The 16,023-nt window shown below is 35.2% G+C and overlaps 1 long non-coding RNA gene across 1 annotated transcript in view; it reads right to left on the bottom strand.

Moving 5' to 3' along the window:
* Nucleotides 1–413: 413 nt before the first annotated feature.
* Nucleotides 414–16,023, bottom strand: part of LOC139355657 (uncharacterized) — a 47,983-nt gene continuing 32,373 nt past the window's right edge. The window contains exon 3 of the long non-coding RNA XR_011606473.1: nt 414–1,300. This is a non-coding gene — a long non-coding RNA (uncharacterized lncRNA). The remainder of the gene's footprint in view (nt 1,301–16,023) is intronic.

Below are 16,023 nucleotides of genomic sequence, written 5' to 3'. Positions count from 1 at the left end.
AAAACATTCCCACAAGCGTGTAAACTGCGCCCCACACTGGTTCCCTGCTTTGGTGGAACTCTATGAATAAATTACATTTCTAGAGTCTGCCAGCTTTCTAATTCAGTTTACTGCACTTTGGAACAACATCTTTCCTTCATGTGTTGTATAATTTTTGTCTTTCCAGCTTTACATTTATCTTTCTGTTTCTCTAGCTCACCAATAACTTTTCAGTAAGAAATGGCCTCTCTCATGGCCAGAGAGCTTCTTCGGGCTTATGTCTGTAATTAGGTCAAATTATTTGAGTGACAATTACAACAGCAAAACCTACTTCAACGGCATTCAGTCAGGAGTATCATTATTTAACATATGTGTTTACATTTTAGTTTTCAGAATTAGAAATCACATGAATGCAAATGTAAGATTCAATTTGATTTTCTTTAAAGCAATAAACTAGGTTTATTGTAGTCTTTTGGCATTTAGAGAAATACAAGGCATTGAGCTGTCAGATTTTACAATGACAATACAGAATTGTGAATTCTGATTTTGAGGCGCAAACACTGCAATCATTAACTTACGTTTATAAAACGAGTTGGCAAAGGGAATAGAAACAAAAAGTTGTAGATAAGTTAAATGATTTGAGAAGATAGCACGGCCGTTTCACAGCCACCATTTTAATCCAGTCACTTTGCAAAACGAAGGCTATTTGGACATGTTTCATCAACAATGAAACTGACCAGATAGTCCACAGGTGATCAGTTCCAAAGCCTCGCCTGGAGTCAGCCCTCCAAATATTTATCATATATGTATGTATGTTTGCTTGGATCATGATAAGGTACCAATTTGGGATTTTTGGAAACCGAGCTAGAATGCCACCTGAGACATCTCTCTGATTTGGACTGGGTTCAGAAGCAAAGTGCCTGAGAGGCCAAAAGAGAAAGAGACGGTGAGCAGGAGAGCAAGCCGGAATGGACAGCCCGTGTCGCCAGCTCTAATATCCCAGTGCAATTATTTTGTGGACATCCACTCTTTGCCTGCACAGGAGATAGGGCTATAAGTGTATGTTATTTTTTAATTACAAGGGGGTAGAAAAAATCCTGATGATGGGCTGGAAGGTGCCATTGCATTGTTATTTTTTCCTCTCCCTTCGTTTGCTGATTATGTGAGCCGGGCTCCTTTGCTAGCCGATGATAAGCAGAATTTCCATGTTCTCTGCATAATTAATCCATCTCTGCCTCTCTTCATGCCAACTCGCCCGTTATCGCCGGCACATGCCTGAATTGCAAAAGAATCCGCTCTTCAATTGGAACTTATTGATATTCTAAGAAAAAAAAAAGAGAGAAGGGGGAAAAAACTGAAAATCCTTAAGTTTAAGCCGCAGATTTTTAAATGGATTAATTTCGCTGCAATCGCAGCCATCTAAGGCGGGAAGGCAGGCAGAGCAAATTGAAAGCGTCTCCATGTTTGCAGAATTGGGTCCAGAACGCTGAAATGTACTGGCACAGCTCTCTTTTAAAGTCAGAAAATTACCATTCATTTACATCACATGAAATACTTTTTTATGCTAGAAATATTCAAGAGACGTTCTTTAAATGCCTGCTAATGCTTGATAACATTTCTAACTTTCAACGTTTTGCTAGACTTTGATATGACATGATAGGAATGCCTTCCAGTAGAGAATATTATATCTCTCTTTATCACATATTAGATTACATCATCTTTTTCTTAATCATTCCCAAGTAGTCTTTAAACAATGAAGTCTGTCATTGGCTGTGTAGGATTTTGTGTGCTGATGGAGGTCAAGGTTACTCAGTTATTTTTTGAGTCTACCTACAAATGAAATGTTTGTTTTTGTTTAATCTTTCTTCTTCAAATGCCTAGAGACCTTGGGCAAAAATAATAACAATATAATAATCATAATATTTTCTCAGTAGTCATTGTTTTGACTATTTTCCTCAGTCTTACGATAAACTCTTATTTTTTAGAGACTTGCTTCCTTCTCATTTTAACTTGTAAATAGTTACACTTTGAAATCCCCTTTGACTTAGAAAAGGGTCAGTAGTGGGAGTCATTCCACCAAGTGTGCAGTTCAAAAAATCACAAATATAGCAGCTTTCACTTTCAGGATTCTTGCAATTTCCAAGTAGAATTAATAAATCTTGCTTAGTTGTTAATGTCTTCTTTTAAAATTTTGAAATAAATATATTCTGTGCTAATTCTCTAACTCCTGGAATAGAACACTGGCCAGCACTGAAAGTCTTCTTAATAGTCTAGTTTAGCTTCAGCAGTGCGTTCTTCCTGCGGTTAGATGCTCACAAATCTGCAGTTTATGCTGGTCTGCATGACAAGGCTGATGTGCTTTCTTAGCTTGGAGAAGAGTTGCTAATATTGACCAGGATAGAAAATGTGCATTTGAATATCTAAAAATATTCACCATTAAGTAGTTTTTATTCATTTTGAATTCAGCAGAACTTCAAAAGGGAAAATAATAATAATTTTTAAAATACCAACTAAGTCGGGTGATGCATTTCCTAGGGAAAATGAAGCAGGAAGCAGTGATATTCTTTGAAGACATTTGTTTCAGTTACAAAACAAGGATCTCCATAACTACAGGTCATCTTAACATAAAATATTGGCATTGATGTGCAAAGGTAAGCAATTAAATATTGACATTGTAGTTTTTCCTCAGAAACAAACCAAAACAAATAAAGAGGTAAGAAACACATTTAAGAGGAAAATATTTTGTAGTAATAATAAAATAATTTTAAAAATGACGATTACTATAAACATGAGAACAATCAAATCATATGATTTTAAGTTAATCATCTTAATTGTAAAATCTTACATAATTCCTAGGCTACCTAGGCTTGTAAATGGAGTAAACTGCTAGTTGCACATTGAGTAATTTTGTATAGTCAGCTAAACAGTTTAAACCAATTTTAAAAAAGAAATGAAAAATGACCCTTCTTAAAATAGATGTAGCAAAAACATTTCAACCATAAATAACGATTTCACTGACCTTGTATACTCAACCATTTCATTTAAAGGCATGAATTAAAAGGACTTGAAAATTGCAGGTATATTTAGGGAAAGGAAACTTCTCCTGGGTATTCTGTTTTGAAAAGGAAAATTTTGATATAAAACTCAAATATGCTACAGTATGCATTTAGTTCATATTTTCAACATTCTATATAAGATAGTTATAAATATGTCAATTGTAAATTTGTTTTCATAAAAATTATATTTTATACTTATGCTCTGATCCCCAATCATTGGTGTTTTATCTATACATAATTAATAGCTGTAACGTAGTTCATGTGGTTTAACACAAATTTTTTCTTGTGACATATGAGTTATGCTGTTTTCACTATTATATTCTAAATTCACTGAGTATTTTAAATAAATATAATGTATCACATTCCTAATTATGACCATATGTGCAGATCAGAGCAAGAAGAGTGATGCAAATGGTTCTGAGATGTTCTGTGTCAGATGACAGGCTAAGTCAAACAGCAGTGATTCACTATGAAGTGGTGACTACAAATACGATATGAATTAGCTATTTCACTGAAAAAACTAAGACACTGACATGGATTCATAAATGATGAACTGACATAATAGAAACAATTAAATGGGGTTTTTTCTTTTAAATTTAAGGATGAATTGAAAAGTGAAGAAGGCTATTACAAATGGTTTCCTTGGTGTCAAAAATTACTAAATAGTTCTTTTTTTGACATTAGGAAAATGAGTGACAGGCCTTTATTTGTATTGTGCATGATGGATGGATTCCTTCATCACCCCTGTTCTCCTTCCTCTTTTCTTTGTAATTGGATGAAATTTACCACCTCCAAGTTGGCTTTTTTCTCATCAGATGCCACCATATTCTAAAACTTAAACCTCTCCTACACTTGCAAAGAGTCAGACGTGTCAATTGCATGTTTCTCACAGATGTAGAGATATCATGTACATCTTCAAAAATGAAATATTTAATGATTCTTTCTCTATCCATCGCGTTTTCTTGCTCTAACTCCACGAGATTTAAACTTACTCAGTCCTGGAGAAAACATACTTGAACGCTTTTCCCCTTTCTGTTAATTGCTCTCAGGTCAGGTGGTTCTTTTGATAAGGAAAAAAGGTTCAAAGCGCTTTTAATTGTTCATATTTTGTGCGAAACTCTCCAATATATTGTTCCTCACAACAGCTTCCCAAAAGCTGTCACCATGGGTCACTGAATATTGGCATTCATCAATCTAGAGTAGCCATTGAGAATCTTCTATTTATCCTTACACTGCTCTGGGCACCAAAGAGGGATCATAATTTTGTTACTTACCTAAATGTGTTAAGTGGTCTTTCCTGGGCAACAGTTTGCTGTAAAATGTCCACATTTTGGTTAACTCTAACAAGATACATTCTATTAGTATCCAGTTACTCTTTCATATGAATCTAGAGTTCATTTCTTTGAAGATACTTGCAGACATTTTCCAAATTGGTAATTCTCAAGTATAAACAGCTTAACCATATCTTTGATATCAGGTACCCAAAATTTTACATGTGTAGTGTAGACACCTATATTTAAAAATAGTTGAATTAGAGTCTCTCAGGGAACATCAAGTTGTGCTTGAAAAAAAAGGGCAACTGGAACAAAAACGCCTTCCCAGATACCTGGACTGGAGAATGATACTTAAACCAAATAACGTTCCCCTATCTTCAAAATCTCCCTAGAAAATCTTCCACAGCCTTTTATGTAATAACTGCAGTCTTTATTAATCAAAAGAAGTTTAGGTGTTTTCTCTACTAAGGAAATAACTAAAGAAAAACAACTGTTGTTTCTAATTGCGACTGATCATACATCATCTTTATGATGTTAATAATAGAGCTTGATTTCCTCACTTTTGTAATTACAAAAATAATACTGACATCCAGGAGTTACGATAATAGTATATTTCCTGAAGCATTGTCATGAAGTTAGTATTCTTATGTGTTGACATTTGGTCATTATTTTATAAGAGACTACTACTGGAAGAAGAGAGGGGACTGAAAAAAAGATTTGTGTGTGTGTGTGTCTGTGTGTGTGTATTGTATCTTACATATGTTAGGTATTTCTATTCAAACACTTGGTAGTAATAAAATTTAATTTTTTTTATTTTTCTCAGGTTCTTAAATAACCACTGTAATCTTCTAAAATAGTCTCTCTATATTTAATGCAAATCTCATAAAAGATTTAAAAATTAGAGGAGAAATAATTTGTTGACACTGCTGCTTTCATATAAAATGACATACAGTCATCAAAACTTCTGGTTCTTAATTTGTAACCTCTATAGCAGCAGACTGGAAATAGGGATCAAAACTATGATTTTGGAGTACAGGTAAATAGTTAATTTAAATCATATATATTTTATGAATATAATTTTGAAAGATAGGAGAAGGAATTATTAAGGAAAACTTAATATAGTGTTTAAAAAGATGTGTCACTCTGAAGTCCAGAATTAAAAAAAAAGTTAAATCATTTTTATTTTCTAAAATGTTCATTTATATTTTAGAAAAGTATACATTTAAATAAACACTTATCCTGTGTAAAAATAAAAGCAAAACTAATGCATGGTTTTTGTTTTTAAAAATACTTCAGCTGAAAAATTAAAATTGTATATATTTATGGTATACAACATGATGTTATGAAATATGCATATACTGTGGAATGGCTACATCAAGCTAATTAACATATACATCACTTCATATGTTTATTTTTTGTGGTGCGAACACTTAAAATCTACTCTTTTAGCAATTTTCAAATACGTAATATGTTGTTGTTAACTATAGTCACCAGGATATAAAATAGATCTCTTGAACTTATTCCTCCTGTTTAACTGAAATTTTGTACCCTTTGCCCAATCTCTCCCAATCCCAAGGTTCCTAACCCCAGCCCCAGATAGCCACCATTCTATTCTCTGCTTCTATGAGTTAAAGTTTTTTTGGATTCCACATGTAAGTCAGATCATGTGATATTTCTTTCAATGCCTGGGTTATTTCACTTAACGTCCTCCAGGTGTATCCATATTGTCACAAATGACAAGATCTCCTTTGTTTTTTAAGGCTGAATAGTATATATATATATATAATTTTCTTGATCTAATTTCAAATGCATCTTTTTGTTGTTGTTGTTTTAACTTTTATTTTCATTCTAGGTTCAGGGGTATACCTGCAGGTTTGTTATATGGGTAAATTGCATGTCACAGGGGTTTGGTGTACAGATTATTTCATTACCCACATAATAAGCATAGTACCTGACAGGTAGTTTTTCAGTCCTTACCCTCCTCCCACTCTCTACCATCAAGTAGGCCTCAGTGTCTGTCATTTTCTTCTTTGTGTCCATATGTAGTCAATGTTTAGCTCCACTTATAAGCTAGAACATGCGGCATTTGGTTTTCTGTTCCTGTTAGTTCCCTTATCTATCTCTGTCCATGTTGCTGCAAAACACAACAAATGCATGCTTTTATTTGTAAATACTTGATTCACATGCAATGAAGGGCTTATTAAGGAAATGATCAATTAAGATTCCTCTAGTTCTTGGTTTGTATTATTATTTTTATAACTGATTATATCACATATTATTATTAAGCACTTATTGGTCCAGATTATTATAAACATTGATTACATTCTTAGAAACCTCTTGGTATTAGGACCCACATCAGAAACCACTATTTTCTTAAAAATATGTAACTAAAACATAATAGATTTTTTATTTTAAATGTTTATGATAAAACAATTGAAATATTAATAACTTATTTAATGAACAACTACCATGTGGAAATCTCTGTGAAGATAGATAATTATTTATAATCTAATTATACCATAGGAAGAATATGATAATTTCCAAGTTCCATGACAACACAAATTAATTCCAACTTCAATGATATGTGTTACTCTGAAATACTATGGAATTTGCATCCCATTTCCACCTCACTCTATATTTGTCTCTGGGTTTTATTGAGTCTGACTTGAAAGAGATGGACCACTCACCAACATTTGAGTCTCTTTGGTCCATCCACAAACATCATCCCAATGACATTGTGAAAATAAAACTTGATCAATATAAACAAATAAAAATACCAAGTCCATGTTGAGGTAATACAAAGTAAAGACAGGGTCATGGCTGATAGGGTATGGCTGTGTCCCCACCCAAATCTCACTTTGAATTGTAATAATCCCCATCTGTCAAGGCCAGGTGGAGATAATTAAATCATGGGGGCAGTTTCCTGCATACTGTCCTCCTGATAATAAATAAGTCTCACAAGATCTGATGGTTTTAGAAATGCGAGTCCCCCTGCAAAAGCCCTCTAGCCTGCTGCCATATAAGACCTGCCTGTGCTTCTCCTTTGCCTTCCAAAGTGATTGTGAAGCCTCCCCAGCCATGCTGAGCTATGAGTTCATTAAACCTCTTTCCTTTATAAATTACCCAGTCTTGGATATGTCTTTATTAGCAGCATGAGAACAGACTAATACAATGGCTAACAGGAATTATAAAAGTAAGCCTTTCCAGAAAGGTACATTTTGATTTGAATTTTTCTAAAGAAGAAAGAGCCATGGCATGGATACACAGGCGCATAAGTAAGAATGCACAGAGGGAGAAAGACTGGGGGAATGTGGAATGTGGTTCTTAGCTAGAACCTTAAACCAATATTAGATATTTGGGTAAAGGAAACAATAGAATATATATAAGTTGATGCCTAGGAAAAATTGAAAGGGAGTGAGAGATTTGAAGAAATTACTTTCACTTTGGATATAGGAAGGAGTAGAGATTAGAGGCTGGCAGCAGGGGCACTGTCAGACTGTCAGTACCAATATCAGGATTCAAAGGTGGTTCCGCACTGCAACCACAAGACAATGCTTCTGAGATAGATAATTGGATGAAAGATGCCACAGCAGATAAAGACTATGTGGACACAGACTTTCATTTTACTTAAGTGACAGGCTAATTTAATAGATTTAATTTGAAGACTGAAAATAAAACGACATAATTTTCTAACATTAAATGAGGAAAGTAAACACACATAACCCCATTTTACAGATGAAAAAGTAATCTTGTCATTACGATGTATTTATTTGTTGCATAGCTGAAAAATTAAGTCCAATTATTAGGAAAATATTCCTAGCTTCTGGACTTATAGCATATTGCTTTAACTAAAGATAAATAAATGTGCATGTTTTATTTTAAAAAATTTATTCCTACAAGTAAGTCAATATACCTATTGAAATACTTAACATGAAAATTCACTTTGCAAAATTTTGAGATCTCATTAGCAATTTTCCCTCAATTTTTTCCCTGAAAATGTATTATTTCTTAGTTTACTTCTATGCTTTCAATTCTCAGTCTTAAAGTTGTGACTTAACTACAGGGTCTCTGGTGCCAGACTGCTTGGTTTAAATCCCAGCTGTACCACCTACTAGCTGTGTGATGCCAGGCAGATTACTTACCACTCTTTGGGCTTGTTTTCTCATCTATGCAATAGAGATAATAATGGAATGTACCTTAAAGAATTGTGGGGAATTGCTGTGAATCATTTCATACATATGAAGCAATTAGAATGGGGCCTGACATATACTAAGCACTTAATACAATTAGCTTTTATTATTAGCCTTTGCCCTTAAAATGTCAACTTCTTCCAATAAATGCTAATAGGTGTGATTGTGTGTGTGTTTGCGCGTGTGTGTACATGCATTTTTTGGTGTGTCTTGTGATATATTGGGTGGGGGACCCATGCAAACTGCAGACATTTAGAGGGTGATAACATCTGTTCAGTAAGCTGTGCTTTCTGTTTTTCTTCAGTTTTAAATCATAATGTCCCTAATAAAAGTGACTTACCTGGTTTTCATGATGGGGTAATTATTAGTATACCCACCCCAAAAGAAATGCCTATTTGTGTCATCCTCATTAATGTTATTGTCATGCCAGCCCCACCTGTTTTTGGTGTCTATATTCCAGAAGAAATATCCCAGTCCTTTTCACTGAGAGCTGTAGTTCACTCATCTCACTTCTGAAGGGTGCTGTCCAGAACTGAAGTCCCGGTCTGGTCTGACCACTGGACAACCTCATGGGGCTATTTTGTCCCCTGTTCTAGGCACCAGTATCCCATGCCACTTGCATGCTGATCATGTTTTTGGTTTATGTTTCACTGTTAATTAACTAAATCCCTTGGGTCTTTTGTCACATTGAAACTGTTAGCCAATTTTGACATGCCACCCATCCCTAGTTCATCTCTTCTAGTGTAAAGAATTCAAATGGAAGAAACAATTTAACAGGCATTATAAGTTGGTAACATTTTAAAAGGTATAATGTCTAATTTTTGAACATGAAAAGTGAAATTAGTGATACACTAATTCTGTATTACTTAAAGTAACACCAGTTGCTGTAATAAACAACCAAAAAAATATGCAATGATGGGAAGATGAAAAAATTTTATTTCTTATTCATGTAAGGTCCTTTCTCTAACTGATGATTCAGGTCTCAAGATCTTTCAATCTTGTAGCTTTATCATTTTTAACTTGAGGTTTTCAAAATTACTCCAAGGTGAGAGAGGGAAGTGCATGGAAAATCACACATGGGACACTCCCATCTCTTTCATTCATTTTCCAACGCCTTTAACTTAGTCACAGAGCTGCCTCTAGCTGCAAAGAAATGTAGTCTAGCTGTGTGCCCAGGAAGAAAAGGAAATGGACGTATTTTGCAGCAGTCAGTCTCAGTCAGTCTCTGTCATACATAAGCTGTTTGTAAGAGTATAAGTGAATTTATGCTGGGTAGTACTAAATGCTATGTTGATGGAAATTTAGTGACATGACACTCTATTCATTTTTAGATTAAATAAGCATGTTACAAAATAGATTAACATCATAACTCAATTTCATTTAAAAATATTTTCACATATATATGTACTAATTGTACATGAAGCATGTATACATATGTGTATGTATTATGAAGACATTCAGATCTATACATGTGATATAAAGACTAGAAGGTTGTGGCAGGATTAAAGATGATATTTCATTTTTTATTTTTGCTTTGTCAATTTCTGATCTGTCAACATAAGTATATATTATTCTAAAATAAAATTATACTTGTAAATGTAAATAGTATTTAGCTTGATCTCTTAAATTGTACCATTTTAATTTAGGTCATTTGTTCCATTTCTCTTTTGACTTGTCATCCCACATATTTGTATGTCCTTCTAACTTTGTTCTATCTGGAGTACTCAAAGTGTGCCATACATTGCATGTAAGTCACTGATTAAAACATTGAAAGGACCAGGGCCTCTTTGTCACGATACTGAGACCTTTTATCTTTCCATCTCTGTGTCCCTAGTGCCCACCTCAGGGCTTGGTACATACTATGTACTCAGTTAACACTTATTTAAATAAATGAATAAATGTTGCTGATAGTAATTCATTAAGGATCAGTACTTTTTATCTATTTGTGTTCATTCAATCCACACAAATAGACATGGTTTAACTTATGATTTTTCAACATTAAGATGGTTTAAAAGCAATATGCATTCAGTATGCTCCTAAGCCTATGATGGTGTAGATAAGCCCATTGTAAGTTGATTTAGGATATCTTGAATTTATGATGAGTTTATCGGGACTGCATAATAAATCGGGGAACATCTGTATACATATTTGCAGTTTCCTAAACTTTGTTTCTCCACTTTGTCCTAATTTGCAACATGTTATCAGTGATAATAAAAGTTAACATGTATTCTCCTAATTTTGTGCCAGATACTATTCTAAGTTCTTTATAGGGAGATTCATCTAATCTTCCCAACAAACCCATGATATAGGTTCTATTATTTTTTTCATTTTTATATTAAAAAGGTACAGAGATGTTAGGTGATTTGCCCAAAGTCACACAGCAAATGGCAAAACCAGACAGTCTAGCTCCAGAATCTATTCTTTGAATTCATCATCTTCTATCCCCTTAATCCTCCATGAGGCTCTTAATTGTTTTATACAAGTTTTTTCAAAATTTTCACATTATGTGGCCATCTACTACAAGTTGGTCTGTTGGATTTATGTACACAGTCACACAATTAGGAAGTGAAAGAACTGAAATATACTGTTGTGCTTTTTCTACAATACTTACGTGCTAACAGAAATTCCATTAGTGGTGCATAGCTTATTCATGATGAACCTCTGCTGACTCCTAATGACCATTGCTTTCTTTTCTAAATGTTTTATTTTATTTTATTTTGTTTTGTCTATTTGTTTTGAGACAGGGTCTCACTCTGTCATGCAGGCTGGAGTGCAGTGGCACAATCACAGCTCACTGTAACCTAAAGCTCCTGGGCTCCAGCAATCCTCCCGCCTCAACCTCCTGAGTAGCTAAGACTGTAGACATGTGCCACCACGTCCAGATAATTTTGTTTTTGTTTTTTTGTAGAGACAGGGTCTCACTCTGTTGCCCAGCCTGATCTCCAACTCCTCCACTTAAGCAATCCTCTGCTCAAAGTTCCTCAGCCTCCCAAAGCAGCGGGGTTATAGGCATGTGCCACCGTGCCAGTCTCTAAATGTTTTTTAAACTAATTTCATAATAAATCCTAGAATTTTTAAATGTATAAAAATCAGCTTCCCACTGTCTAATTTTACCCCCTCTAAATTTTTTTTGACAATATTTAGCTGTTTTGAGCTTCCTCGCGTCCCTTCCAATGAGAACTGCACAGAGGTTACTAGTGCTGTTTCATGCCTACACCTGAAACATCCTCTAGTGCTGTGGGAAAAAAAGTCTTTCTAGGCTGAGAGACTGGAACTTCTTTTTACAGCATCTCGGCACTTGGCTATCTGTTCACCTATCTTAGGTTTCAGTTCCTTCAACCATGTTTATTCTACCTTTCCCAGTTTAAAAGTCATTCTCTTTGATGGAAAGTAGGAGTAAAATAGAAGTGCATTCATTTTCTCTCATTTGTTAACTTTACATTGTCTATTGCATGAGGCGGACTGATTCCTTCTTGTTCTTCTTGCCCCAGATATATGTAAAAAGGCCATTTCTATTATTGTTAGCATTGCACTGTTATTATTAGCATGAGCATTTTTGAAAGTCTCTTTACCTCTGGTTTTATATTTTCTTGAGGCAATCTTTAGTTCTTCATACAACTTTTCTGGAATGCATTTGTGTGTGTGTGTGTACATGCCTCTTATTCCATCTTTTATTGCTATCATTTAAAGCCCAAGTTTGTCAGAGATAGCCATAATGAATCAGGCACACAAATGTCCATTTTAAAGAGCTTTCCTCTGTTTTTTAACTCAATGAACATAACTAATTATTTAGGAAAGATGGTTTGCATTATCCTTTACAGATGATACAGTATTTACATAGGAAAGAACCTACTGCTTTGCTCAATCAAAAATCTAGCTACTTTGGCCATTTCTCAGTTAATACCTCATTATATTATTCACAGTTGAGACCTATGTTGAAATGTATTTTAGTGGTCTAGAAATACTTTCATATTCGTCAATGCTCTTTTGGATTTTCTCAGTGTTTCGGTTTGTTTTGTCATTTTTGATCAACCAATTTATTGTTTTAGCTTTTAGTACAAAATATACTTCTAGCTAGATAATCCATTTATCATTAAAATATCTGCAAGGAAAAAAGTTTATTATGATGAATCTGTCACTGTCTAGGGCCTGACCTCTTCTATTTTCTCTAAAACGATTATGTTTGCAATACAATTTTTTATAGCTAAGAGTTTAGGGGAAATGAAACCATTGTGTTGTAGCCAAACAGATGGTAACTAATGTATTATCAGGGAACAGAATCAGATTTTTGGGGGATACTTCTCCATTTCTCTAATACTGAGATTATTTGTATTTGTGATTTTATAGTTAGAATTTATTTGATTTAGAATTTTCTAGCATTATTGAATTATATTTCTCTAAATAAATGCTGGCTATGAAACTATTGCTATAGTTTGATCTGAGCAATGTAACTTTACCCAGTATTTTTCTCAGTATTTTGACCTTTAAGAAAACATCATGGTAAAGTCTCTTCATGTCTCTATCACGAGTACTTGTCAAAGTGATTCATGTTGGTTAAACAGTCTCCATCAATACAAATTAGGACTTGTTCATGACAAGTAACTCAAATCTTAGCAAACAAAGGAAATATTTGGCTCCCTAACTGGAAAGAAGAGGGGCGAGGTTAGTATCAGGCATGCTTGGCTCTGATGTCAGCATCAAGGGCTCATTCTCTCTTTTCATGGCCTGGCTCCACTTCCCTACTCAGGCTCCATTTTCAATCAGGCTTTCTCAGGTGGCATGGAAGATGGCTCCTGGTACTCTTACAACTTATGATGAGAGAGAGAGAGAGAGAGAGAGGGAGAGAGAGAGAGAGGCCGACCCTCTTTTTCCAAGTCAGAGAAAATATTGGTTAGTTCTGCCTGGGTGACTTGCCCATCCTTGATCCAATTTTTGTACTATGGGGGGATGCAGCACTCTTCTTAGCTAGACTGAATCATCACCTTACCCATATGGCCAGGGGTTAAAGCACTAGTGACAGCCCAACTCAAAGTACATGGTATAGAAATTTGTTAATTGCATATAAAGAACAGTAGGGTGCTACCACCAAAAGAAAGGAGAAACAATGCCATCACATGCTAAGATAAAAGGTATCTCCTTGACTTGTGCTGACTCTTTAATCTTCTGGTTGAGAGTATAGCACAGCAAGTCCAGGTGCCTTGCTTTATCAGAATGCGGTTTCCAAGTAAATTAAAGTTGTTTACATCCCTACTATGAGGTAAGCATTGTGCTAAAACAATGGCTTATCCAAAATACAAGTTTCCTGTATCCTATACACTGTTTTTAAACAGTTTGAGTATTATAATCTATATTAGGAAGTATTATTACTCTCCTGCTTAGCCAAATACTTCTTATGAGTGTCTTACTTATTGCTGCGTAACAAACTCTCTTAAAACATAGTGGGTTATTTAGCTCACAAATCTGCAAATTGTATAGGAGTCTGTGACAGTACCTTACCTCTGCTCCATTTGTCAACATCTTGGGCAGTCTGAAGGATGGGTAATAGAATCATCCGAAGGCTTATTTCTCACTCACGTGTCTAGTGGTTGATACTAGTCATTGAATAAGACTTTAGTTTTGGCTGTTGCCTGGAACATTTGCATGTGATCTCTCCATGTGGTCTGGGCTTCCTCTCAATATGGTGGCTGGGCTCCAATGGTGAACATTCAAGAGAAAGAGCCAGGTGAAAGCTATGTTACTTTTCATAACTTAGCCTTGGAAGTCACTCAGGATCACTTCTGCTACATTTTATCATTAAAACACCTACAAAGAGTCACTCAATTAGAAGGGGAAGGGAGATAGAATCCAATTCTTTGCTGAGAGGATTGTAAGGTTCTGTAAGAACATGTGAGAAAGATCATGTGAAACTGGACATATTTCTGTGGCCATTTTCAGAAAATGCAATCTGCTGCACTGATACCCCTAAGAATGATAATGTAACTTGCTTGCACTTCTTTGTCCTTTATCTTCTTCCAAGGGCTATTTATCACTCTCTGCCCTACCTTCTGCATCATGGATCTAATTTTTCTCCAATAAATGTGAAACATATATTTACTGTTGTAAAACACAAGGAAAATACAAATATAAAAGACTGAATAGCTAACTTCAGAGAGTTTACCTATGCCTGACCTCCTATATCAGAGGAAGAGGTATTCAATGAGAAATTTCTTCTAATTTATAATATCATCATTAGAATGAAGACCATATTTTTGCCTTCTTAAAGACAGCAGTTTATATTTCTTTTTTTTTTTTTTTTTTTTTTTTGAGACTGAGTCTGGCTCTGTCGCCCAGGCTGGAGTGCAGTGGCCAGATCTCAGCTCACTGCAAGCTCCACCTCCCGGGTTCCCGCCATTCTCCTGCCTCAGCCTCCCGAGTAGCTGGGACTACAGGCGCCGCCACCTCGCCCGGCTAGTTTTTTGTATTTTTTAGTAGAGACGGGGTTTCACCATGTTCACCAGGATGGTCTCGATCTCCTGACCTCGTGATCCACCCGTCTCGGCCTCCCAAAGTGCTGGGATTACAGGCTTGAGCCACCGCGCCCGGCCAGCAGTTTATATTTCTTTATTCACTGTATCCTATGCATTGAAATTTAAGTGCATAAATACAAATAACTTGTTTCAAAATTTCTTTTCTACTTTTTTTCTAAGGAAATACTTCTTTACTACATTTTTCTGTCTATCACACAAGTTGTCTATGGCATAGAAATTCATACTTTTATTCAAATCACTCTTCAAGTCGAAATTCTTCTAGATAAATACGTCACTCAGTCTTTCTTATTTTCTCATCTGTAAACATTGCCATTTTTGCTCTACAAATTCATCCCTTCTGTAAATATATCTTTCTTAACAAACACCATTTATCTACATTTGTCAACATCATCCTGTTCCTATGCTGGTTAAGCTAAAGTATTAATAATGAACAACTCTGCTTTCTCTGTTTTCTCTGTATTAAGAACTTCAGAAGACTGGGTGACCAATTGCGCTGACTCAGAAATAAAGATTTTCACTACGTGGCAGGTGCCATACTCTATCAAAAAGGTATACAATATCCTGATGATACCAGAAACATTTTCATATATGTCAGATTTTTAATAGATATTATAAAAAACCATTTTTAAAGTCCTGGTTTATTTGATGGCACAGGGCGGAATGTTTCACAGAGCCATATGCAGCTCTTTCTTTGAAGCCTCTTTTCCAGATTTTTCTCCCACCTGTTATGCTGTGTCTTCAAAATCCTGCTTATTTCTATACTTCTACTTCTTCCTTCAAGGGTCACAGGAGGGTCACTGAACACACCTTCATACTCAGCAGTCTGTAATTTTATACATAATTTAGTACAATTATCAAGGTCACCCCCATTCAGCCCTTTTAAAGTTACCCCCTCTGGGTAGACACAGCCTTGCAAGGGTAAAGGCATGGAGAGGTGCACACAGATTGAATTTCAGTCCTCACTACCCTTGTCAGGCCAGCTAGAAGGGGCAGCCCT

The sequence above is a fragment of the Macaca nemestrina genome, chromosome 8 (assembly GCF_043159975.1).
Source record: "Macaca nemestrina isolate mMacNem1 chromosome 8, mMacNem.hap1, whole genome shotgun sequence".
NCBI classification, from domain to species: Eukaryota; Metazoa; Chordata; class Mammalia; order Primates; family Cercopithecidae; genus Macaca; species Macaca nemestrina.
The sequence above is the reverse complement of the archived record's forward strand: the minus strand, read 5'-3'. Positions and strand labels throughout refer to the sequence as shown.